The following is a 25,164-nucleotide window of genomic DNA, read 5'->3' as shown; positions in this document are numbered from 1 at the left end:
CAAATCGCGATTTGCATTCATGATTTTTGTTAGCGCGGAGAAACAGATAAATTGTTACTCTTGTTTGAGATTTATTTAATAAAAAATATAATTTTATATATTTCATAATTTTGTTGATTATATAATCTCTCAGTAAGTTCACACACACACATAGTTTTTTTTTTTTTTTATTATTATTTGTATACGGTGTGTGTGTGTGTGTGTGTGTGTGTGTGTGTGTGTGTGATAATGATTGTTTAAATTACCTTACCTCTGATTGTATTTTACCGGGTACTTTCAATGCATGTACCGAAATTTACGTATCGATACGCACGATTTGCGTGTCGGAGAACACGCGGCGAGGTGATCGTGGACAACGGGCCTTGTTTTCTTAAAACGCAAAAATTAGCGTTGCCTCTGGGCAGAGAAGAAGGAATCGAAGTATAAGTAAAAAAGAAAAAAGAGATACCCGTCTGATGCATCCACAACAATGATAATTACAAGTTGTTCCTTTCATGGCACCGCGCACGATTACCCGAAAATAAGCGTTTGTAATGGCATATCTTCCTCTCTCTTCCCCGTTGCTATTCCTTCGGCGAGCCTTTCTTCGGTGCTGCTTCTCTTCCGCCTTTCATCCTTCGGGCACCTGGACGAGGAACCACTGGCTATCTCTCAACGATCGCGCGAGAGTCGTTGCATATTTTGATATAGCACGCTCCAAGAATCATTTATTTGATCGCGTTGCAAGGAGAACGACAGGTGATTTATTAACATTTTTCACTGTACAGGTTTATTATACATTTTTCGAAATATAGGCTTTGATCCTTTATCGTATCTATTGTATGTATAACACAAGATAATTTATTGCAGCAATTTATTACATCGAAAAAAATGTACCAAATTTTAATAAACATTTGGTTGAATAGTATGACTTAACATTTACTTGTGGTATACCAAATCTTTGATTACTAAAAAAAAAATTAAATTAAATGAAATACCAAATAAATATTTATATTTAGTAAATATTCAGCTAGAGTACTATTCCAAGTCCCAACAAATATTTAATAAAATTTAGTACATTTTTCTCTCAGCGTACTCTTGATGTAAATTAGAAACTCAATTTACGCTATATACAGTCCAACATGCAGAATAGATAATAAAATTTTAAAAGATGATTTTCCAGAAGAATAATTTAGTAGAGATGAGTATTTTTTTCGAAAAATATTTCGCGCCCATCGAACAATAAGCTATACGCTGAATCACAAAGGAGTTTTGCATTCGCCTGTATATCCGCGGATTCCATCTCGTGGGCCCTACGGTGTAACAAGCGAACGCACATAATGATATTAATCAGGGCGGTGTGTTCGGCTTCCTTAAAATTGCCGGCAGGCTCAATTTCTCACTTAAAATCTAATTAGAGCTTGCCGGAGCCCGAGCTGCCGTAGGCCGACCGACGGGATTTAAGAGGGCGTGAGGGGGAACGGAACCGAGAGGGGTCCCGTTCCCTTCCTCGACACAAGTGGGCCGCGAATTTGACCTCGGAATAAAGACGAATCCCAAACCTAAGGCCCTACTTTGCGAAATTGCAGTTTCCTGCCCTCGGATTGCCGATCGTCCCGCGGACCCATTTTCGGATCCACCGAACTCAACGATCGGCTCATCGACTCGGCCGCCGCCGCTCTGCCGGACTTAGTCGGGGCCCCCGAAGAAGCATCTAGCCGTCAAGGATCGGTCATCAGGACTTTCGGGACGTCCGGGACAAGTCGTCCGTCGATCGCGCGCAGTCAGGATACTCGGGCGAACCTAAATATCGTCGGATTTGAGGTAAGACACTTTCCGTTATACCATAAATCCTTACATTAAAATGTAAAATGTTTTCCTTGAAAAGTCAGAAAATATCGAGGCACACATCAATCAAAATTTTGGAATGGTACAATGAAAAATAAAGAAAAACATTAGTTATTTTATATATATAGCTATTCCGACATGCTTTCTTTATTATCTCTGTATTTCTGTTGGATTTTAAAAAAAATTATCGGCTTTACGTGCGGAATTGTCGTGATATTTGATTGATGCATGGTCCGCAAATATTTGATGGTCTACGTGAGAGTTTCAGTAACGATAAAATACGTTTGCATTCCGCGATCGACAGGCTGGTGTCAACTCGTTTTCGGAATACATCGACGTTTAATGCATAATTATATGAATCGAACGTTAAATCGCGAGGGTCGCATATATTGGGGATGCGTACACGACGATAAAAAATCCGAACGCGAAGAGGGTGAGGGGTGGGTGGGGGTGACAGAAGCAAAAAAGGACGGCCAGTCGTTAGCAAGGTACAAATTTCGCCATTTGCCGCAATAAACCTTCGAAGCCGCTTGTAACTCCTTCTTATGGGAGGCATGAGTAATCGCCTTGTTAGCCCTTATGGCCTATAGCCCTCATGCTTGCTCCCTCATCCGCGGGAGGGACAACAACAGCAACAACAACGGCGGACGGATACACGCATCGATATAGAAAAAATAAAAAGAAAGGTGAGAGAAAGTGGGAGAGATAGAGAAATAGAGGGAGAGAAGAGGAGAAACGATAGGAGTACCACACAATATATCGCTATATGTATCCTATCGACACGAATGTATTATATATGTGTGTATAACGAGCAAAGAGGGAAGAAACTGTGATGTAAAAGAAAGAGCAGGATAGGACGATGGAAAGAAGAAAAAGAAGGAGAGAGAGAGAGAAGAGAAGAAGAGAGAGGAAGCCGCATCGCAAGGAGAGAACAGAAAAAATCAATGGGAACGACAGACAGAGAAGAGGTTTCTATAAGGGACGAAATACAAATGGAATCTCGGATAGATTCCCTTGGAGCTGCAGCGTAATATTCTTCCATTTTCCGCGTTAAAATCGAACTAGACCGCTCGCATCTACGATATCTCTCGCGTTTCGCGTCGCTCGTTTTCCACAGGCTCCTTAATTAATAGCACATTAATAGAAGGGGTAGTCTCGATAAATGTGAGACAGATGTAAGATGCAAAACACATACACGCGATATGTAATGTTGGCACCTAAAACAAAAACGTGTGTTTGCGCACGTTTTTTATCGCAGACTTTTCTTTAGCAAATTCAAGTTGCACTATTTAATGAATTGGGAATAAGACCGTTTATTGACGAATTTTTAGAAGGAAATATTAATCGCAGCAATTATTTTTTGATGAAGGAATAAAAACAGGAAATAAATTTAAAAAAAAATTATTCTTGGTTATATTATTCTTCTCGTTATTATCTCACACTTATCATATACATATTTGAATAAATGCACATTAATTATATTAGCTAGTGTCATATCTGGATTACATCAAATCAAGGACTTCTTGCACTGACTGTTCCACGTATGACTAGTAGCTTATTTTTAATTAACGACGGATAATTAATAATGGTAATGTGTGCGCATGTGAATCGCTGTACTTGTTAATTTCCATTCGATAATTATCGTAATGAAATCGTCTTTTGCGATTACCGATGATCGTGCGCATTGCAACTTATAGATTATGTGTTATGACATGAGGTAGTTTTAAATAACAAAAAATTAATTTTAATTATTAATAAGTCTCTTACACAACAGTTTCACTAAGGCTTAAGAATTAAAACTATATCCGTAATTATGATACATACATAGAAACGTCACTTTTATTAAGAAAAAATCGTGGAGCTCTCCGATTAAGGAAAAAGAAAACTCGATGTGAAGAATAATTTTTCAAAAGAGATTATACTCGTTCACCTCTAATTGTCCGATTGAGTGGTAAGTTTTTTGAAATGCAATTCGAAGCATGGACATTATTTTTATCGGGAGATGTAAGAAGATCGTGCATGTCGTGTTTCTTGCAGCGTGAGGAATTTCGCCGGAAACGAGTTGTCTGTCCGTCGTGCGCACGGCGCCCTCGGGATTCCTTTTTCCTCGTAATTCTCACGGGACCTCCAGCTTCGCGATACACGCACACGCGCGCGCACACGCGAGGAAGTCGCGTGGCCCTATATCTTAAGAGGAAGCCAGGGGGGGTCCAGTCGAAGGACAGCGAATGGGGACTAACACTGTTTTATCGTGTAGCCAATTAATAACGTCTCCAGGGTTCCCTCCACCTTCTCTCTCTCTCTCCATCGCCACCAGCAGCCTCGTTCGCGAAGAAGAGATCTTGCTTTAGATATCCACCGACTCTCCCGTGGACCCCCCGAAGACGACATCTCGGACCCCGTAACTGCTCGATCTTGCGCGCTTTTTATTTGCGTGCCTCCCCCGCGTCGTCGTGCCGCAAGACAGTAATGAGTTAAAGCGTCACCGTTGCAGAAATATTAACGATTCCATACTTATGTACTATAAAAATACATAAATTAATTGTAAAAATAATCGAGCATTGGTCATTGGAACACATATCCAATAAGTATGTCTGCCTTTGTGTTTTAGCTTACAGAGTTGTCTCGCATCGTCCTCCTGCAAGCAATCGTTCCAGAATCCAGTCCCAGCCAGGCATCGTGTCAGTGTGTGGAAATACATAATTATATAGAATTACGGTATAAGTTGTGTTAAATCAATGTTAATCGCTGTAGCGAAGTGGGGTATTATAATAAATACATTATTTTATGTATATTTGTCGCCTCGTTTTCCCCGAAGAAATTGCCACGTCCCAAGCGCTCCGAATAAACGAGTACAAGTTCTGATAATAATTAAATAAAACATCGATTATCGGATGAGATACGGTTGGATCTTCGATATTGATCGGATAGTCAAATTAACTGTCGAGTACAGCCCGGCTAATCGTTTTACAAATTACAACCTTCCGAAGTCGTTCGAAATTTGGCGGCGTACTACGCGAAAAAAATTTGTCAGACACGTCTAATTCCTCTTCCTCTTTCAGCGCGGTAAACGGATCGTGTTACGATTACGAGGCATGGTCGTAATCGCTTTTAAAGGCACTTTCGGAGCTTACGGCCCGAACTTTTCCTCAGCTACAAAGAAGCTCAGCTTTTTTCCACGGTCGTTCACCGTGCACCGGGAGAGAAGAGTGGCTCGTAAAGAGCGCCTGCAATAGCCCGGCATCTGCGATGCGCAATTAACGAAAGGGTTTTCGCCTTCACCCCGACCGCCAGCGTCCCCCCCTATCCCTCCCGCGGCAGCTTAAAGGCCAGCCGCCACACCCGCTGACAAGGCGTTTGATTTATAACGAGCGTTTACTTTTTAATTCCGACGCAAGTGTCACCCGTGTTTTTTCTTCTCCTCGAGCTGCCGGGAACCCGTTGCGTTGCAAACGCGTTACGAGACAGCTTATAATTTATACACGGTCCTGTTCAGCTTCGACTTCACGTAATAGCGCTGGACGTCAGTGTCGAGATTAATCGTAGATGAAAATCTCAGCTATCTATCCGTCGATTCGTAAAATTAATACGTCGTATTATTCGCAAACCAAAAATATACGTCAATTTCTTGAAGGATTGGTATTTTTTTTATCGCAATTTTTATTTTAATATTAAGCGTATACTTTAGCGCGAAGGTCAAACTATCATCTAAGCTTTAATGAAATTTTTAACGATGCAATTATTAACAGTACGAAAATCCACTTACTTTATTTCGAAATTGAAAACAACTTATTATTACAGAATATCGGGTCTTGTCTCAAGTCGTAGAAATAATCGACCGCGCCGCGCCGCTCCTCGAGCAACTTTTCAGTGAGTATCAGCTCTATAGCTTTAATTGTCGAAAGATAACACCGAGAGGAAGGCGAAAGATGGGAAATGAGGAAGGAAAGAGACCAGAGATCGTGTCGTGAAAGTTTGAAGCTCTCGGTGGATTCGCGCTTAACTCGGGATTTGAGACTCGAGGGGTACTTAACCCTCGGGATGGGTTATGAAATGACTTTATGGCAGATCAGAGGCTTGCTGTAGATTGCATAAGGGGGTCCAGGAGTACTCGTGTAGGGGTACATGCCTCGGTCGACAAGTCCGAGCTGGAAGGACGATCTCTACGGTATGACAACGAGGAGTCAGGCCCGAGAGAATTCTGCAAATGGAATCCTGATTACGAATAACGTCGTCCTGTGACCTTTCGAAATCTCTGCTCTTCGAATCTGCTCGCGTCATTCATGGATCGGTGACTCCAATTCGTAAGTCAAATGTTTTATTGTATATCGTAGTTGTGAAATTTAATATGAGAGTATTTGTGTAAATAATTAAAGAGAAAGATATGTTATCGCAATGTGTGATACTATATTATAAACTTGTGCGTAAGATATTTTGCAACGTTCGGTCTAAAAATAAAGCAAGATTATTCAGTTTGAGCGATTATTCCTTTTTATAGCTTTAAGAGAGCTGACTGGAGCTGACGCAGTCGGGCTCGTAATCGTAGTAGATTCAGCATTAAATGTCTGACTTTGCATGATTATATATATTATGATATCGTTGTTCATTGCATGTGATATGCACTGTGTAAATCACTTCATCTCAAAGAAGAGACAAAAGAATTAATTTAGAATATATAGAAATGTTCTTTTGTGTGTTAATAGGAGATTACCTTTATTTTATTTATTTTCTTTCTTTATTATACGCGAAAAGAACGTTTTTACTGAAGTATCTGAAAATTTAGCAAAAAAAAATACAGATTTGAAAATAATTTTGTTGAATCATCAAAATAATGAGGTAGAAAATTCAAGCAGGATAAGCAATGTTGCATAACATTTTGATATTCTAGCAATTAGTTTGAGTGTTCTACATAATTATTTTGATAATCTCCAACGAAATCATTTTCAGATGTGTATCTAGCTAAATTTTTAGATTCTTCAGCAAAACCATTTTTTCCGTGTGTGCGTGTCTATGTATAAACTGTTAGTATAAACGAAATATTATAAACAAGTAGATGGTATAAATGAAATAGATGAGGTATGGCCACCATTATGTCAATTTTGTATTTACTAGGAAGTAATTAAAGCAATGAGACAAGTGATCTTAATATGCATGACAATGCTTGCTTTAGTTTAAATTATAATTCAAACACTAATGTTTTTTTTTTCAATTTAAGTTATAATTATGCACGTCTGAAAAAATTGATCAGATAGATATGACAGTAATAATAATTGTAATATGATATAAAAAGATTTAATTTAGACCTTTGCGACGATTTTATAATGTTAAATTTGCATTATACATGTAACGGCTTAGATTTTTTTTTTCATTATTTAACATAGTTCCTCTCACGGTGTAATCGATCGATTACGTCGCATCATACTAGTCCCTTTTTTTTTTTATTCAAAATAAAACACGCGTCGCGCCCGGAATTTTCACAGCAACCTACCATCTCTATTTGCGTGACGGCAGATACGTGAGATAGCTCAGGTTTGAGCACCTCTTTGTAATTTTACGTTGCCGTGGGGTGGCTAAAGCTGACGCAGTGGGGTAGATGGTCGGTGGTATGCCCAGTAGCCAATTCCCGGCTTTGGGCTCGACTCGGCGGGTCCATTCATCGCCGTGCATTACGTGACCGGTTTACCAATCCAGCCCTTCCTGCACCAACGCCGCCGCCGCCGCCGCTGCCACCATCGCTACCATCACCACCACCAATGCCTGTATACCTCTTTTCCGTTACGAGAGCTGGCGCGGAAGGGCCGTCGGATACGTACCTGTGTGTACGTGTATCTGCCAAACAACCCCCAGAGTCATATCGACCGGTTGGAATAGTCTGAACTCCCTTCGCGATTCCGAAATTCTCTCGTAAACGATTTTCCAAGGTTTGATTCCGCTGTCCGTTCCGTTCCGTTAAAAACGACGCTCGGCATGACGGTGGCTTCTCGTCTTGTCGCGCGTATCCTTTATTTGCGTCGCGTGTAGAGAGGTCGGGTCACATTCGTGATTCGAATCACGCGCGACCATGTGAATTTTTACGTCGTTGCCCAGTGACCGATCGTTTCGTTTGCTTGTCTGAAAAAAATAAATTACGTATTTACATAATTTTCTTGAATCTATTAAACAGACGTATAAATTTAACAGCCATAATAATTATTTCGTAATAGAGACGTATAATAATTTAGGACGCTGAGATCGCGACGTTGTTCGTGCTTAGGAAGGACGGACTCGATCGCCGCAGACAAATCGACTGGCCGCCGCAAAAAGGACAACGCCGATGGGTAGACGCGCGCAGGGTCTCAAAGTAATTATTCCGTCTATAAAACGGCCCGGCACGAATTTCCGTGACGAATTGCCCGCGATATCCAGCGCGAGCAAACGAAACGCCCACGAAGAAGAGGCCGGCTGAATCCGCGCGAGAGGAGAGACTTTCGAGAGGCAAGTCTTCACAGGGGGGCGTCACGTCTCTCTGCGTCTCTGATGACGACGGCACGTTCGACTTGCGAGCCTTGGACGAGCAGCTTGGCGAAGGGGCGAGGAGAGAAGAAGGTTCACCTCGATCAGCTCGGTTTCTACACGATGATGACATGTTAATGTATGGACGCGTAGTACATAAGCGTGTCTGGAAGGAGGTGCCGGAGGAGGGCAAGCACGCTGGTGCCAAGCACGAGCCAAAGCAGCCAACCCCCCTCCTGTATCCTCCGCCGAGCCCTCCGCCGAGCCCCGCGACACCCCTTTCGTGGCGGATGGATTTCTTTCGGTTTAAGACGAACGGGCCTAGGTCCCCGACCGTCGTCCCGAGTCATTGTCGCCCTGCCTTCTTCATCTGCATACAATGCTAGAGACATCCGCGCGCGGCACCGTCCCTCCTCGCTCCTTCCCCTCCTGTTGAATTCACTGCCGCTCCCCCTCCCCCGTATCATCGGGATGTCGTTAATGCGACCGTCTGTCGAAATTATCGAAGGAGAAATTGAGATCCGAGAGGACCGGGTTTTGGATTAAGGATGACATCTAAATTAATCCAGCGGATTTTCGGAGCAGTGGGTGTCGTAAGAGCAGTCAAAGAATTCGTACTGTTATAGAGGAGTGGCTTAATAAATAGGAAATATATATCTACGATTTCTTCGCTCGAGACCTATTATAATCCTTTCTTTAAAGTCACATCGATGTGACGAAAATAGACAATTGTTTCATGTCTAACGTTATCGACAACGTCTAATCGCCGGCTGCAATTTCAAACTAGAGGGGAAGAACTCGATTAAGAATCTGACGTTAGGGATCATAACTATTAGTCGCGTTTCCAGTGGAACTAAATAGAGGTAACAGTTGCGGTTTATGAAATTAAATCGCTGCTGACTTCTGAAACGAGGGTCAGCTTTGCTATTACCGTACCATAATTTATATTTTTATTTTGAAAGAACCTATTTTTTTTTTTTAAGAACCTATTTTTCAGTATGTATTTTACATATAATAATGCACTATTTTATAAATAATATTTATTTCTTCTAGAAAATTATTCATTTAAGAAATAAAATTAACTATGTCGTAATTTTTTAAACATAACAAATAACGTCAATGATGATATACAAGAACATTGTTGAGTATATTGATATCCACCTCGCAAAATCTCCATTTTAATAAAGATTCAACTATATACAAAGGGTAGATAGTTTTTATATTTCCATCGCATTGCTCTAACGTCTTATTCGGAATGAAGTAATGCGAAAGTTTTTAACAACGATGGCAAGAAAGGGGAGATTCAAAATGCTGGTCGGATTTGTCAGAAAGGCAGGATTTATTTTTGGAGGGTCCTGTAGAGCGACACAGCCACGATGTATAATATCCAGTCTGAGCGCAGCCACCTTTATCTCTTCTATTAACCCCCGCGAGGTAATTAAATTAAATGATCCACGGTCCCTCTCGATCATCCGGCTCGTAAGTGCCTATTTATTCCGACACCCTTCGATGAGAATGAAAGCTTCTGCAGACACGTGCTACATATCAATTACAATTTATAAAAATGTATGTTTTTATTGCACGGATATTTGTATAATTGTTTGTCTTTTTTAATCTTTGAATTCCTTTTTTATGACATTAATATACGTTTATAATTAATTTTGACAATATATATATGTATAAACACACATAAATTATTCGCACCAGTTAAGTAACATATAATTGTTTGCATGAGAGAAATAATTCTTAAAACTTTGAACATCCTTTTTATTTTATTTTTTTTCAACTATTCACACGAGAGTCAATTTGCAAAAAGTGACGCCTCGCGATTGAAGCCACAATCGCGAAATCCCAATTGAATAGGCTAATCCAGACAGCCGTTTCATCACGTCGCTGCGTTATCTGACTTGCTACAGGAATTTCAGAGGCTGAAAGAATTCCGAAACATCTGGGTCGGGAAAAGCACGCGCTCGTTTCTTCATTCGCTCGCACGTTCGCTGGAGGAATACATAGGAAATGCGTTCGTAAGGTACAAAAGGGCCCCTTCTGCCCTGAGATCGACCTCCCGACGAGCGCAAGCCACGAAAAAGAAAACGGGGGGTGGCACCGAGGGGGCCCCGGTTGCGCACGTGTTAGATAGAGGGTCGACCGGGCTGAGAAGCTCCCGAGGGAGCTTCGTACCATTTTGCATAAATCGCGAGACACCCCGTCGTACCGAGAACCTCGGGGAGATTCTGGAATAGGTTGAATCCACCGGCGCCGCGCGATCACGAAGGGATGAAAGTGCCAGAGGTACCGAAGGCACTCGATATTTCACCCCCTTTTCTCGTTTTTTCTCTGTACCACGTGCGGTGAGAAATACGTACGAAAATGTTGAGGCGGTCCCGTCTTTTCCGTCTTTTCGTTTCGCGAAAAGATGGTGTGAAGTTTAAGTGATGTTATCGTCGACGACTCGTTAATGGTTGATGGATTGAATTTATCACGTTATATATATTCCAGATTTAAAAAAAATTGAAAAAAACGGACGCAATATGTTTATCTTCTATCGAACAGTTTTTTTGTATTTTGCAATATAAACTTCACAAAATACATAATTAGAAGTTTTGAAAATTTTAATATATTAAAATACATATATTAGAAAATTAAGAAATTTGTTAAATTTTTGCATAATCATTTGAATAAACCGATAATCAAGTAAATTCATGTTCATACGGCAAACTCTTCCTCCCCCAGTATAGCTTAATTCAACAATAACCGCAATATGTTCTCTCTCTCATTGTAACAGAGCAGTATTGTTTTATAGCCAGCGCGATAACTTTAAGCGGACTTCTGGCATGGGGATACGTTATCCCCGCGTATGTATTCGATGGGGGTGTGAGTGCCCATGGCGCCCTGAAATAAAAGGGAACAATAGCTCAGGGTATAGTTAATGCTCGTCCTTTCGCGGGGTCGCCATACCACAAATTATGTGTCTCTTGAAACTTCTGTTTCGATGGGTTGGTTATTTTTGTAGTATTATACATTTACATATGTGCAATTTTTATTCAGTTCTTCCCGAATTTATTTTGTTTGCAGAATACGCGATCAGCTAACAGTTCACTTGTTGACATGCAAATAACGACATCCTGCTTCTTATTTTATATTTGTCTTCGCAATAAAGATTGATTTATTCGCCGTCTATTTGCGGAAATTCATTCCTTTTTACCATTAGCATTGGTATATTTCTAGCGTGTCCTCCTTTTACAAATGTTCCTAGTGACCATTTCTGGAGACGAGATCATTCACGAGCGCGATCGAACGAGATCGACAGATCAGCTTCATGATTGAATACCCAATAAGGTGACTCTTGTGGAACCGGTAACACGCGATATCCTTAGTTGTACTTTGAGTACTGTGGTTGTATCTCTCATTGTTGCATCATTTTTACAGCGAGTTTGTACTATCCTCAAACCATTCAATGTCGATATTTTTTCCCGATCAATTAAAGGTTAGTAATTTAACTACGAGACTTATGCCCATTTCCATCAATGTATTATAGATAACCTGGGTTAATTTGCTCTTCGTTTTTCCCTAGTTTTAAAAATTAAAAAAAGATGAACACAGTTAATCCGAGTTTAAAGTTAATCTACATTAGTGGAAACGAGCATTAATGAGACTAAATCATTGCTGATTATATGATTATATTAATTTTTTATATGTATATAGGTAATTAAGAAACGTATGTTGTATTTTTAGGAATCACCTAATATAATACTACTACATGATTTTTTTAAAATTATATCCACATAGAAAAAAATGTTTAGTTTTACAGAGCCGCCTTTGAGTCGAATTTTGACTTATCGAATAATCAGTGAAAGTTCAAACTGCAGCCTGATACACGATTTACCGAATGTTTCATGAAAAGAAAGAGAGCCCTCTTACACTGAAAATTAATTAGTTTATCTTGTCGATTAGCGTATAGCGACAGGATCATTTATCGCTGTTATCGGTGCTTGCCTGGTATTTCAAAAATTCGTGCCACTTTACTAGATTCAGGTGCACAAGATTTCGAGAAAGGTGTCGGGGTGTGGTGGTGGTTCCGGCAGACGAACGGGCGAACGGGCCCGCTGCGGGCAGGTAGTCGGTCGGGTACAGGCTTACGCAAGCCTCATACCTATAAGTTAAGATTAACCTTGCTTAGCGGTGTCCAAGAGAACGGGCCAGAGGAGGGATGGGGAGGAGGGGGGGGGGGGTGATCGGGTAACGAATGAGGACATTTGACGGGATTAATTTATGTCTAGTTTGGTAACCGAGCGCAACGATACGCCCAGCCATATCAAGCGAAGAGAGACAGAGAAGAATCGATAGAGGAAGATAGAGAGGGGGGGGGGGAGAAGGAAAGAGAAATACGTACAGGTATCATCGTACACTCGTACGTTCGAACAGGGACTTCGGTTTTAGGGAATAACAAGTTTTGGTTCCCCTCCGCCTTTCCTCCTCGCTCGTATAGATTCCAGTGTGATCTTCGAGCTCCCGCAAACCTATCTCTCAGGGGTTAACGGTGAATGGACCATCGACGTTGCCAAACCGGACACACTCGGTGAAACTCGTTTTTACGTGGAACTCGAGAGGACTTGTACTTCTTCTTCAGCAGCTGCCGGAAAGAGCGGGGAGCGATTGCTTTTTTCGCGGTGTCATTGATTCGGACCTGCACGTATATGATTCGACTCGTAGAGAACCTCGAGATCGGTTAGATGTTCTTATATTCTCTGAAGTAGAACGGGTGCGTTGAGATAGGATCGATGAAACGCCCAAATTGGCTTGAATGGATCTCATGAGATAACTGCAGCGTTTTTTGAACGCACTCCACTCGTGTCGAAAAGATCGATTGTGTATCGGAATTTGTAAAAAGACTTTGCGAAGAGAGATTCAAGAAACTTGTAACATTTGTAAAACAATCTGTTATCAAAAGCTATAATTACTAATCAAAACGATTAGTAATCATATTATGTATTATGACAATATTATTTTATCGCGCAATTAATATGTTGATATATACTAAATTATTAAAAAATTCTAATAAATTTAAATTTATATATCTTAATAAAACATATTAAAATAAATTAATAAAACATATGTGTGCTAATCCTATTTATTTTCATACGGTTTTATTTACCATCATCGCATTCATTCATCAAGTCCTAGGTCAAACTTGTACAAAACGGCTCCTTCAAAATTCCATGTGTCACCAAATTCCGTTCGTTATCGGCAACGCGTCCATTCCCGCCGTAAATTAAGCGGTTGGCACAGTTTTGCCGAACCGCTGTCTGCAGGTACAGGACACCGCGACTTTTAATATATACCGGCTTGTAATTTTCGCGACCACATACCGGTTCGTCGCCTTTTATTCATCGACGGGAAGGTACGGTCGATCGGGGTCCACGAAGGGGAACAACCGAAGACATCAGGCGGATGCCTTGAGTACTAGGATGGGCATATACAGGCATGTGCATGTCCTCGAACCGAAAATAAGGGTTGCGTATTCCCTGGCTTTTGCGAATGCGAGTAGGCGACCACAAGCTGATGCCCCCGTCGCGTCGAGTCGCAACGCGATGTAATGCGGTGGTTAAATCCGCGAGTTTATGTGCATTCCGACAACTGCGCGCCGTCGTCAAGGTATTCGCCTGCACGCTTTTTTTCGCCTCCTACCAGCGACAACGACTTCCCCGTGCCCCCGTCGCGTCCCCTCCCGGATATATCGGGTTTTGGATATCTCGGATCCGATTCCAGATGCCGAAGTGGGTTATCGGTTACGATGCCGCGTGTGTCCGATGTGGCCGCGCGAATAAACTCGACGATGTAAAATCGTTGATGGTCCCCATCGGCAATATGATATTTGATTCGACACTCGTTTGCCAGTTCGAACAATTCTACGCCCTTTATCCGCCAGCGGATCTTTATTTCTGAATAAAGCGCCCGAGAAGTTGCCAGTGATTGTCGTAAGATATTTACGAAAAGACTCGAGTTTTATTTATTCTTTAATGATAACGCGATTTTATGGGAATGTGATGTATATGTCGATTTTGTGCGACAAGGACGGCAAGGCAATCTGTCGCAGGTGTTAATGTAGTCTTCAATATACATGCGTTTAACATTAACACGATGGATGATATAAATCTCGCTGTCGATAGCGACAACAGTGGAGAGAAATTTATATTATAAAAATACTCTTTAACGTTCTAAGATTTTTATACGCTTATTTTTTTATGCAAATTTATTTGCTTTGATTTCACAATAAATCAGGTTTTTGGATATCTCAAATCCAGTTTTAAAAGTAGGTTAGCGTCTTTCAGTCAAATGTTTGAAACACATGTGGTGAACTGTCTGATTCAATCGATAATTTGCCTTTTGCAGCGCACGTTTTAAAGTTGTTTATCCATTCGACGTACCAGAAATATATTAGTCTTGATAGCTATTCAATTTTTCTTTTTTTTTTTTTCATCATTCACATATAATGTTTGGCATGTAGTAATCAATGTCAGACCTGTATGTTTAACGGTAAAAGTTGTGCTACATGTGCGACGGCCTGTGTGTACGGTCACACCATTAGATTTAGATACTTTATAAACATCGATATTATCGACACGCGATCGTGATAAAAGCACGACATACAGTTTCGTCCCGGATCGTTGCGTATGACGTAATACGATCTTGTTATAAGGAATCGATTCGTAAAGAGCAGAATAATAACGATTGTACTGCGAGTTACAGCGCTGCCTAGATACCCGTCTAATATAAATGCTGGTATTTACGATGCCATAGTAACCTGGTCACAGAGCTATTTTATATTTTTTTGCATGTAAATACAAAGATGTCCTAATATAGAAAATTGTTAAAGAAGATATTTTTTGATGTTTTCAAGATTCTCGTTATTCATCCAGTAATATTAACTTGTTTATCGATTTAAATTGTGATATTGCATACTCCAGCTTCAATTTAGAATTGAGTTTCAAGATCAACAAATAATCGGCACGCACTTTGTTTAAACTGGAGATTATATAAAATTCACACAAGAATATTATCAAACATTAAGATTCGTTTCGACTGAATATGACTCTCTCTCTCTTTACTTGTTTATAAAAAATACTCTGTATAAAAAAATTTTGTAATATATAACGTTAGTGTTGATATTTATCAATGCAAGTTAACTTTAATCTTTGTTTAATCTACTTTTTATCTTTTTCTAATTATAAGAAATAGATAAATAGTAAATTAAACCTAGATTTTGAGTTAATCTACATTGATAGAAATGTTATGTCATTCTTAATAAATCTCTATTTACTTTTTCTACACGTTTGCGAATGGACTGCATGGATATTTCACAATAATAATGATTAAACAATAAAAAATTTGTTGAAATCGCCATGCATGTTTAGAATGCAAAAAGTTGAGATTGACAAAAGACGTTTCTGACGTACACATCTCGCGCTGTTACGACTTTACAGTCACATTAGGAAGCATATCAGAGAAAACACATTTTATAGGGATCTCACATGAATATACCGTGTAATTTTTACATTCGCGCTTTACGAAGTGTCATTTACATGTTACGTCATTAATAATCGATAAACTGTTAATTAAGCAATTATATATGCCGAGAAGAAAAGAACGTGCTGCGTACACAGTACGAGACGAGTTCACGATTTGTGCCTGGTATTCTATCATCATCATTGTGAAAAATCTTTTTTAAATCGTCTAATTGCGATTTGACGACCTAGTTTGTTGGCCCGCAGCCTCTTCGTCGGGAACTAGGCGAATCCTGTCGCGTCTTATTCCGACCTTCGTGGATCATTAGAGAGCATGATCGATGATCTAAATAGGACGATACAGAAATCATCGAATTTCATTGTAAAGCCCACGGTAAAATTATCCCAAAGAAAAACTAATTACTTCAATTATTGATGCGTATGCATATTATATGTATGAAATTCTATTGTTTTTCTTTTACATAATGATAATGAATACCTCGAGACATTTATTCGATGGACTCCCGAATGTTCCTGCCGCGTTTAACATTTATAAGCTCTTCCGCTCGTTTACGCAGCGAGTCTCCTCGCACGTAGGATGGCTCGTTAAAGCCGATCGATCGATTTATTTATCGCGAGTGAGGAGCGAGAAGAAGAGGGCTTACAGGAGATTGGCCCGAACATCCGGTGTCTGGATCACCCGGATGATTGATAGTGATTTGACAGATAGTGATCTGGGAACGCGAGGAGGTGTGCACCTGATCGAAAGAAAGAAGGAGAGAAGAGAGAGAGAGAGAGAGTCGTACGAGTAAGATGGAGCGGTGAGAAGATAGTAGGGTGAAGGTTATCCTTGTTTGGTCAGCGAGGATAGGCTAAGACATTCGAAGAGGCAGATAGGTGACTTCTGCGGGACTATAAGAAACCCGTAGAACCTATTATCCATGGTGGCCAACGGCTATCATCGAGCACCATCTTTCCGTGTGGGTGTCCGCGTCTGAACGCCCTTAAGACCCCATAAGTCGAGCCGTGCCACCCCGTTGAGAAAACCGCCCCCGCAGAGTAGTGCCTAGACACCTCCTTAGACACCCTTTCAATTTCCTATATATCCGATAATCATCTGTCCGACCGGATCTCACCACAGGGAGGACATCGCCGTGTTCGCGTTTCTTTCTCCCCCAGTATATATACCTTTTCACCTCTTACACGTACACACACATACACATTGCTCAGTCTATTTGCGGCTTCTCTTCGAGAAATCCCGATTGGCCCAGATAAATCCTTTATCGACCTTTATGGTTTGGGAGACAACCCTACCGTTGACTCATTATTGTCTCTCGATTGCTATAAATGATATCATGGGATAAATTGTACAATTATTGAACACAAACAGTTATATAAATCGAATAAAAATTCACTCCGCTATCATTAATGTAAAAAAAAAAAACACGACAATACGTACTTTTCTTTGTCTTACTGTTGCGTCACAATTAATAGCTATTTGTTGTTATGAAACGCATGCGTTCGTAGGCATTACAAAGTTTCATTTGGTATACGCATGAAAAAAAAAAGTAAAGGTTATCTGGCTACCAAGCAGCATGAGCTTCTCAATAAAAAATGCCTGTATATAATCACGTATGCAAATATCGTCGTTGTTCGTTCGATTCTTAGACGGAAGAAGCGACACCGCGAAATATCCTCTGTGCGTAAGAATATCGGTCGTAACGGCTGCACACGCGGCAGATCGAAAGCCACCGTTGGACAATATTGTTTCCCTCGCGGGGTGTAATCTATAGCGGTTAAATTTTCTAAAGTACTCAATCCCCCAGTGTATTTTCATGCAAACGTCGTTTCACGGGATTCCCCCCCCCCCCTTCTTGCCCCCAGCTTTCTGGAGGACCCATGAAGAAACGAACGCACAATAAAGCCGTGACGTATGAATCCACTGGCGAAATAAACTTCGCGTGCATATTATTAGCCGCTATTCCCGGAGACTTATGCCGGCCCCTTAACCGCGGCCCGTAAGGCCCCCGGGGTCGATACATCCGCAGAGTCTACATGAATCGAAGACGTATCTTTCCCATCTGCGCTCGCAGGATCTATACTTCAGCCATCGCGTCCATGATTTTAATCGCGCTATACGAATGTGATGACATACGAGGGAAGCTTCGGTTGATAAAATATTGTCGATTATACGAAATGTACCTCTCTGTTTGATTATATTGTTGTTCGAGTACGTTATTGATTGTCAAAATACGGATTATGTACATATTTCTGCGTGAATTAAGAGCTGACTTTGAATTCATGCACGTATACGTAACGAGATATGCGAGAGATAATTACTTAATCTGCTAGTGGAAATACGATACGTTTGGAAGAGGAACGAAAGTGTTTTATAGCGGTTGGCGCGAATATGTCTTCGTAGGACCGCATGGAGCATGGAAACGCACAGCGTGTAAACTGTCCAATAAGTAAGGCCCCGAACATGGGGCCTCACTTGTAGGCCTCCGCTCCTTGTACTTTGCGCGCACACACACTGCGTTTGCCTGCGTTTATAACGTATGGCGCGCGTGTACGTAGGCGCGGGAGAGGGCAAAAAAAGGGGACGGTAAGGCCCCTCGGGCCTGGCGCTATAAAGAATATCCGAGAGACAAGAATAAAATCCGGTTGACTTATTTGAATCGCCGTGTTGGAACGAGCGACCAGGTAGCGGGAGGAGGAGACGTAGAGAGGAAGATTTGCGAGATTGGGAAAGGGAAAAACGAGAGTCGGAGGAGGCCCTACGAACGCCGTACGTGCGTCCTCGCTGGGCCCACGGAAGCGGTGGCCGAATGCTGCTATTGCGCGACCTTTGTGATCCGAGCACACGTGCCCACACACGTTGCTACGTTGCATCGGTGTTTACCTCTTGTATATACGGTTCAACATTGCGGTAAAGACGTCACGCCAAGTGTTTCCACTTGCTCGGAGAATAACAAACTCCATTTCTCGGCGATCCAAATATTTCCGATTGTATATTAGAGCACGCTTGGCTGTTTGAACTTTGTCCTTTGTAACGAGCGAGTTGCGGTCTGAAATGCAGACTGGTGTAAAAGGATTGTATCCTTGATACATTGACCATGCCCCGATAAACGTACCTGTCTACGTTTTCCAGAGAAAGGAGTTCCCGCGATAAATCACACGTTCGTTGCAACAAGTATGCTATTTTCGCATCGCGCGCGCTTATCAAACATTAAACGATCTAAAAAGATCGCGGGAGGCTATCGTCACGGATTCTCACCGTGAACTTTAAATCTCATCACGAACTTTTCTGTTTCTATTTCTCTGTCTCCTAACTGTAAATATCAAAGATTTAATAATATGGAGATTATTGAGATAGGATCGATCAAGATAGTCAGGATTTTTTTTTTCAATCGTCAAACACTTTGATAAGATAATTATTCTACCGCAACTCCTTGTCAACGACAAACCTTAATGTACGTACGCGATAATCTTGAAGAAAAAGCACAGATACTTTCTATTTTTTCTTATACATATAGGATTAAATATAGCAAGGTAAGACGTTTGGTTCGCAGATTTGACGTACATCTCGCGCAACGTCGCGTCGTGGAGCCGAGCTTCGACCGATGAAGCATTGAACGCGTCAGGTACGCGTGGACGGGTCCTAGGAGTGGATGAAAGGCGCTGCGGCACTAAGTGACGGTAATTATCGTAAAAACAGTGATTTTTCGCAGTATTCTAGTCGGCTATTTTTAGAGACCGAGTCACGTCGACCAGTCTCCCACAAGGTTCTCGCTCCGCAGAGACCGGCATGTCTAAGCGCGACACTCTCGCACGCATACACGTATACGCACGTTACCACGACCGTGCCAGACTTCCTAGTTTCGAGAAATCGGTCGTCTGCTGATCCGAACACCGGCACGCTTTCGCGAACGCACAGAACGGTTCTCTTCCTTTTGCCGTCTACCACAAGCATTCCGCATTGGAACGGCTTTCCCTGAAACACAAACTCAAATGCTGTTTCTGACTGTCGAGAACGGCGATCGTACTTGAATAATTGTGTAAGATTTGTTTTAACGCGGAATCATCAATAGACACGTGTGATCAATATTTTTCATGTAAGCGTGATATTTGTATAGTAATAATACGCGTTATGTTGATCAAGCTCGAGTACTTTTACAACAAGGTAATCAATCAATATATCATTAGGAAATAAAACGATAAATAATTATCCACACGAAATAAAATTTTAAAATTCGAAGGAATAAATATCACTCAATGTATATTTCGTACAGTGAAAATACATTGCCATTGGCGTCGAGGTCCACGTGGCTGGTTGCATGTTTTGAAAGAAGGTCGTCTGTCTTCTAGCAGGTTGTCAAGAGCGTAAGTCTCCACAAGTTGATGCGTACGGTGAACGAAGGAAAGCGTGAAGGAAGAAGGCGAGACGAGGTCGAAGATGAAGGAGTCTCTCTCGTAGAGTGAGGAGACAAGCGGATCTTTTCAGAAGCGGGAATGTTTATCGACGCAATATTTGCTCGTCCACACCGTCCGGGTCTATACGTGATGGCGGAATTTGTTTAATTTGTTAAGTGTTAATCTTATTTAATTTTTACTACAAACTTGGCGCGCGTTCGCGGTACTCCCGGGGCATACTCTAAATACCTACGTAAACATCGGGAGCAGGCGGTACGTTATTGGCTATTCTTACCGTTGCGCAATTTCGTCATTTACTTCTCGCGTCGAGAACTGAGAAAGGAATCGAGATCTCAGATTGGATTTATGCTTTGTCTTTCAAGATACGCGAGAATTATATCTTGTCTCGGTATGCCATTAACGGGAAGAATATAATTATCATCTCAAGCATCGATATTGATAAAATGAATAACTCTCAACTGATTTATGAAAAATATCCTTTAAATTAAATTTAAAAATACCGATTAACCTTATTTATTTGACATTTATAGATATATTTTTCATTCAAAGTATAAAATACAAGAAAAGATTTAGACGTTCATTTAGATTAATATATTTCGTTGTAGACTTCGTTAAAAGAGTTACTGTATAATAATATATTTTTTTTCCTTTCTTTATAATTTGTATAAATTTATAATATAAAGAACTAAAAAATATGTGCATGTAAGTATTTTTTAAGATCATGTTTAAAAGCGTATTAAAATGTTTCGCATTTTTACTTTCTCAATGTTAGTCGTTGGAAACGTTCAACATAAATCGGTAAGCTTACGAGATACATCACGTTGATTTTTTAAAAGTGTCAATATCGATCACACTAATTAAAATCCTTAAAGTAAAGCGACTTGTGTCGTTAACGTTGAAACCGGTCGATGCTTAAAGCGTAAATCCGTTATTGAGCGTACTGAACGCAACATTCTATCCAGTAAGTTCAATCTTACGCACTGGCATGGCGTACTACTGGAATGTCCTTTCCACTCTCGTTATCTGGGCACGTTTCACGGTCCGTCAGGTACGAGAACGATGATGCCCAAACGTCGTTCTGTCACCGCATGAAAATCGACTCCGAGGATATCAAGAGTCCGCGAATGCGAAGCGAGCGATGACTGCTTGAGGATTAAGGCTCTCGAGGAAAGTAAGTGCTCTCTGTACTCCAGCGAGGCTGCAGATAACGAGCTGAATGCGTCAGAATAGCACATATAAGTTACGAATAATAAATTACGCACTTAGGGATAAGCAAATTATTTTATAACTTCAAATTCTTGAGAGTTTCTAATTTGAGATTTTCTATTTCACAATTTTTCATATTGTAATCGTGAGAATGGCAATCGAGTATCTGCGTAAACGAATGGAAGCATGACTTTTACCAAGAGCTTAAAAGCCGGATGTTTCGATTACAGCTACGCGATTCTCGAGTGCACCATATTTTGCTTATATATCGAATTTCCGATATAGATATTATCAGAGATTTTCCTTTCTCGATTCCTCGTTTGCTACGTGAGATAACTGCATCGCCTTGGATACATTGGTGTTTATTAACTTATCAGTTTTTAATTAATTTTACTGATTATCGATACCGGTCAACGGCGACTCGCATTGCAACGTGTAATAAAAACCAGTTATCCTCTGGTAATTTAATTAGATTCAATCAAGGGATTAAATCTCTTTGCTTTATACTTTTGCTTTTACGCATTAGACGTGTGTATACGCAAAACAAATAACACAACAGTGCATTTTTCAATTAATCTAGTCCGAGATCTAGTCAGAATTTTATTGATAAATCTGTTCTTTGTAGCTGCTTTAAAACTTTCTATTTCGCATTCGCTAAACTTCGAATATGTCTATATATACTATTTCAATTGTAATTAAAAATTAGACCGAGATGGAAATAAAACAATTAAGAGAAATAATCCTTTTTTTATTTCATTTTAAATATACAGTAGGTGTATCATATACATTAATCTCAACAAAATTACCTTTTTAAAAAAAGGAAAAAAAGGCGTCAAGTGTGCGTGTTCGCCTCACAAAAAGCCGTTACATATATTATTACAGTATACAAAAAATGAAATGAATACATTAATATAATAAACAAATTATATTACAGTTTAACCATAAAGAACAGAATATGTAATCAATAATTAATATATTTCACATATGTAATTTTTACAATTACTATAATTTATCTATTAACAATATGCACTAATTCTATTGCATACGTCATATTTCATATATTAATTCTAATATTGCATTTAAGCGCACTGGAAATAATTTCGTGGATATAATTGCTATTTGCTCGAGGATTTCGAACGGAATGCATTAATACGAGTAACGATTCTATTGATTTAATTTTTTTTTAATAACGGATGTCTTTACATAACTGCGCAACACCGTCGCTTATTAAAACTGCAACGCTATTGCGTTTCAATTAAAATTTTGCCACTCATATCGAATGCCGTATTCGTAGCGAGTAAAACGTATAAGCCCGGCATACGTGGTCGAATATTGGCGAACGTACATATAACGTGCAACGGCGTGCAACCATCAGGGGCTCGTATATATATATATATATATATATTATACACACACGTATATAAACATAAAATTGTTAACGAGTGCACAATTACTTTTTACGCCTTTCATTATTACGTCGTTGTAATTTTCATTATACGTAGCGTGTGAGTTACTAAAGAGCCGAGCTTGTTTATTTATGAGTCCACTCATAAAGTGCATCCGCATCATTTTGTATACGATTCAGTTTGCAATTTGTTTCACCACGAATATTTGTCCTCGCTATCCTACCCGCCATCTCGCTTAATCGGCGTCGGATTTTTAACGTGTCCTTGAAATGAACGAGCTCGTGGTGAACGTACGCCAAGAGAAGTATATTCTCTTCCCAGACACCATCGTGGTAGATCTTCGCCGCTTTTCGATGCCGAGTAGTCCAGCACCCTCCTGGAGGGAGGAGGGAGCGGGACCGTTTCAACGTTTCGGGCCCCGGGCTACAAACGGCGATCCCCCATCTGATCCACACACGTGAGAATTCTACCTAGCTGACCCGACTTCATCGCGACACTCGTACACGTACTCACGCAAACACACATATCTATACACGTCACCTGTAGAAGCGGCGCGCCCACGCGGCGAGTATCCGCGAGTCGTCTGGTTTTGGCGGACATAACGGGCCGCGGATAAGACGGTGAGAACCGTTGGTGAGACTAATTTCGCGTAAATTTATTACAGATACTCGTCGGCAATCTCTTTACGGCGATATGTTTAGCGTAAAGAGTTCTGCGGCTTCCTTTTTAAAAACGCAAAACGTTTCGCAGATTATGACCAAAGAAGGAAGATTGAGGTAAAGTAACACGCAACACAAAAGGCGAGTTTCTCGAGATAGAAGGTGTAAAGTGACATGTGAAAGACGTTCATTGACATGACTCTGTACAGGTACGTTTCTTATACGATCGCCAACGCGTGCACTCAAAATCAAACGTTATTTAAAATAACGTCTACGAATTCTGTAATTTTAACGATAACAGTGGTTTGTGATCAGCGACGCAGGGACAAGGCGAATAATTAAATCTTGTGACGGCTTAATCGATGACTGGAAACTGGTTATGTTCCCAAGTCCACAAATGTAATGCACATACACGTGTATCATGCAGCGAGACATCCGTCCGGAGTTTCCCATGATATCCATCCGCAATGCTTTACATTAATTGCCGTCACAACGGCGTACTAATTAGCGACTCTGGCCGGCGCGGCGCACGTTCCTCGCGGGAAGGCAACGATTTTGATAACACACTGTGCGCTTTATTACAGCTATAATTCTCTTAATGTGTAGATAAGCGGTTTCATTTATGCGATTTCGCAAGTTCAGTAAGATGTCAAGTTGCATTCTTCTATAAAAGCGCGTGCGCGTCCCGTTTTGTCACGGTTAATAAAGTTAACAGCTCCTTGAATAACAGTGTGTAACAGGCTTTCATATTCAGCGGTCAGTTCACATTAGCATTACACATTCACCGATCTGGTAGCAGTCGTGCCGGCCAGTGGAGCCGCCATTAATCCTTCACCTTACCGCGCCACCATTAATCATCGCTTTATCATTTTCATATCATTTTAATAGAATATTCCTCCGGACAGGTGTAGGCCGAAACGGTTCTCAGACCAAGAACACCTAATAGTATACGACTCGCCGGTCTTTCACTATCGACTCTTACACGAGATACCAACCGGGATATCAACCGCCTTTTCTTCCGCCGTCAAACAAACGAATGGCTGATTCGGAAACTGTCAAACGCGGTACATACCGAGAAGATGAGAGTGAAGTATACGCGGAAAAGTGGAAAAAGCCAACTTCTTCCTTGAGCATTCGCGCGGGAATGCATTGCACGTGCATATGCACACACGAATGGTGCATACGCGGCATACATTAGCATAGCTTTGCTCGGCACGGGCTGTTTCATAGGTGGTTAGCTGGCACGCGACCGTGAGAGGCTCAGCATGGACGAGAGCATGAGCGAAGGCCACGAGAGAAAGGGGAAGGGACTCATGCAGAGAGAGAGAGAGAGAGAGAGAGAGAGAGGTTTGGGGTGCAATATTTTTTGCAATCATCTAAACAAAGTCTCATGCTTACATCGCTTGGTGTTGTAGTTTGGATAGTTCACGAATGGGAAAAGTATGTCATGGACCTTGAAGGAAATCAAGCGATACGCTGCTGGTAGTCATATGAAGGGAAAAAGAAGAGAACATTTCTTCTGGTCGGCCTTAAAGGTTTTAATGTTATGCGGGATTCCTTACCCCGTGAATGAAGCGAAGAGTGAGAAAGGGAGAGAGGAAAAGAGAGAGAGAGAGAGAGAGAGAGAGAGAGAGG

At 40.9% G+C, this 25,164-nt stretch overlaps 1 protein-coding gene across 1 annotated transcript in view; it reads left to right on the top strand.

Annotated features, from left to right (window-relative positions):
- Positions 1 to 4,619, top strand: part of vvl (ventral veins lacking) — a 45,996-nt gene extending 41,377 nt beyond the window's left edge. The window contains exons 2-3 of the mRNA XM_018542449.1: positions 1,569 to 1,803; positions 4,439 to 4,619. The gene's annotated coding sequence lies outside the window, so the exon portion shown is untranslated. The remainder of the gene's footprint in view (positions 1 to 1,568; positions 1,804 to 4,438) is intronic.
- The last annotated feature ends 20,545 nt before the right edge of the window (positions 4,620 to 25,164 follow it).

This window comes from Cyphomyrmex costatus, unplaced genomic scaffold (assembly GCF_001594065.2).
Source record: "Cyphomyrmex costatus isolate MS0001 unplaced genomic scaffold, Ccosl1.0 scaffold330, whole genome shotgun sequence".
Taxonomy (NCBI): Eukaryota; Metazoa; Arthropoda; class Insecta; order Hymenoptera; family Formicidae; genus Cyphomyrmex; species Cyphomyrmex costatus.
The sequence above is the reverse complement of the archived record's forward strand: the minus strand, read 5'-3'. Positions and strand labels throughout refer to the sequence as shown.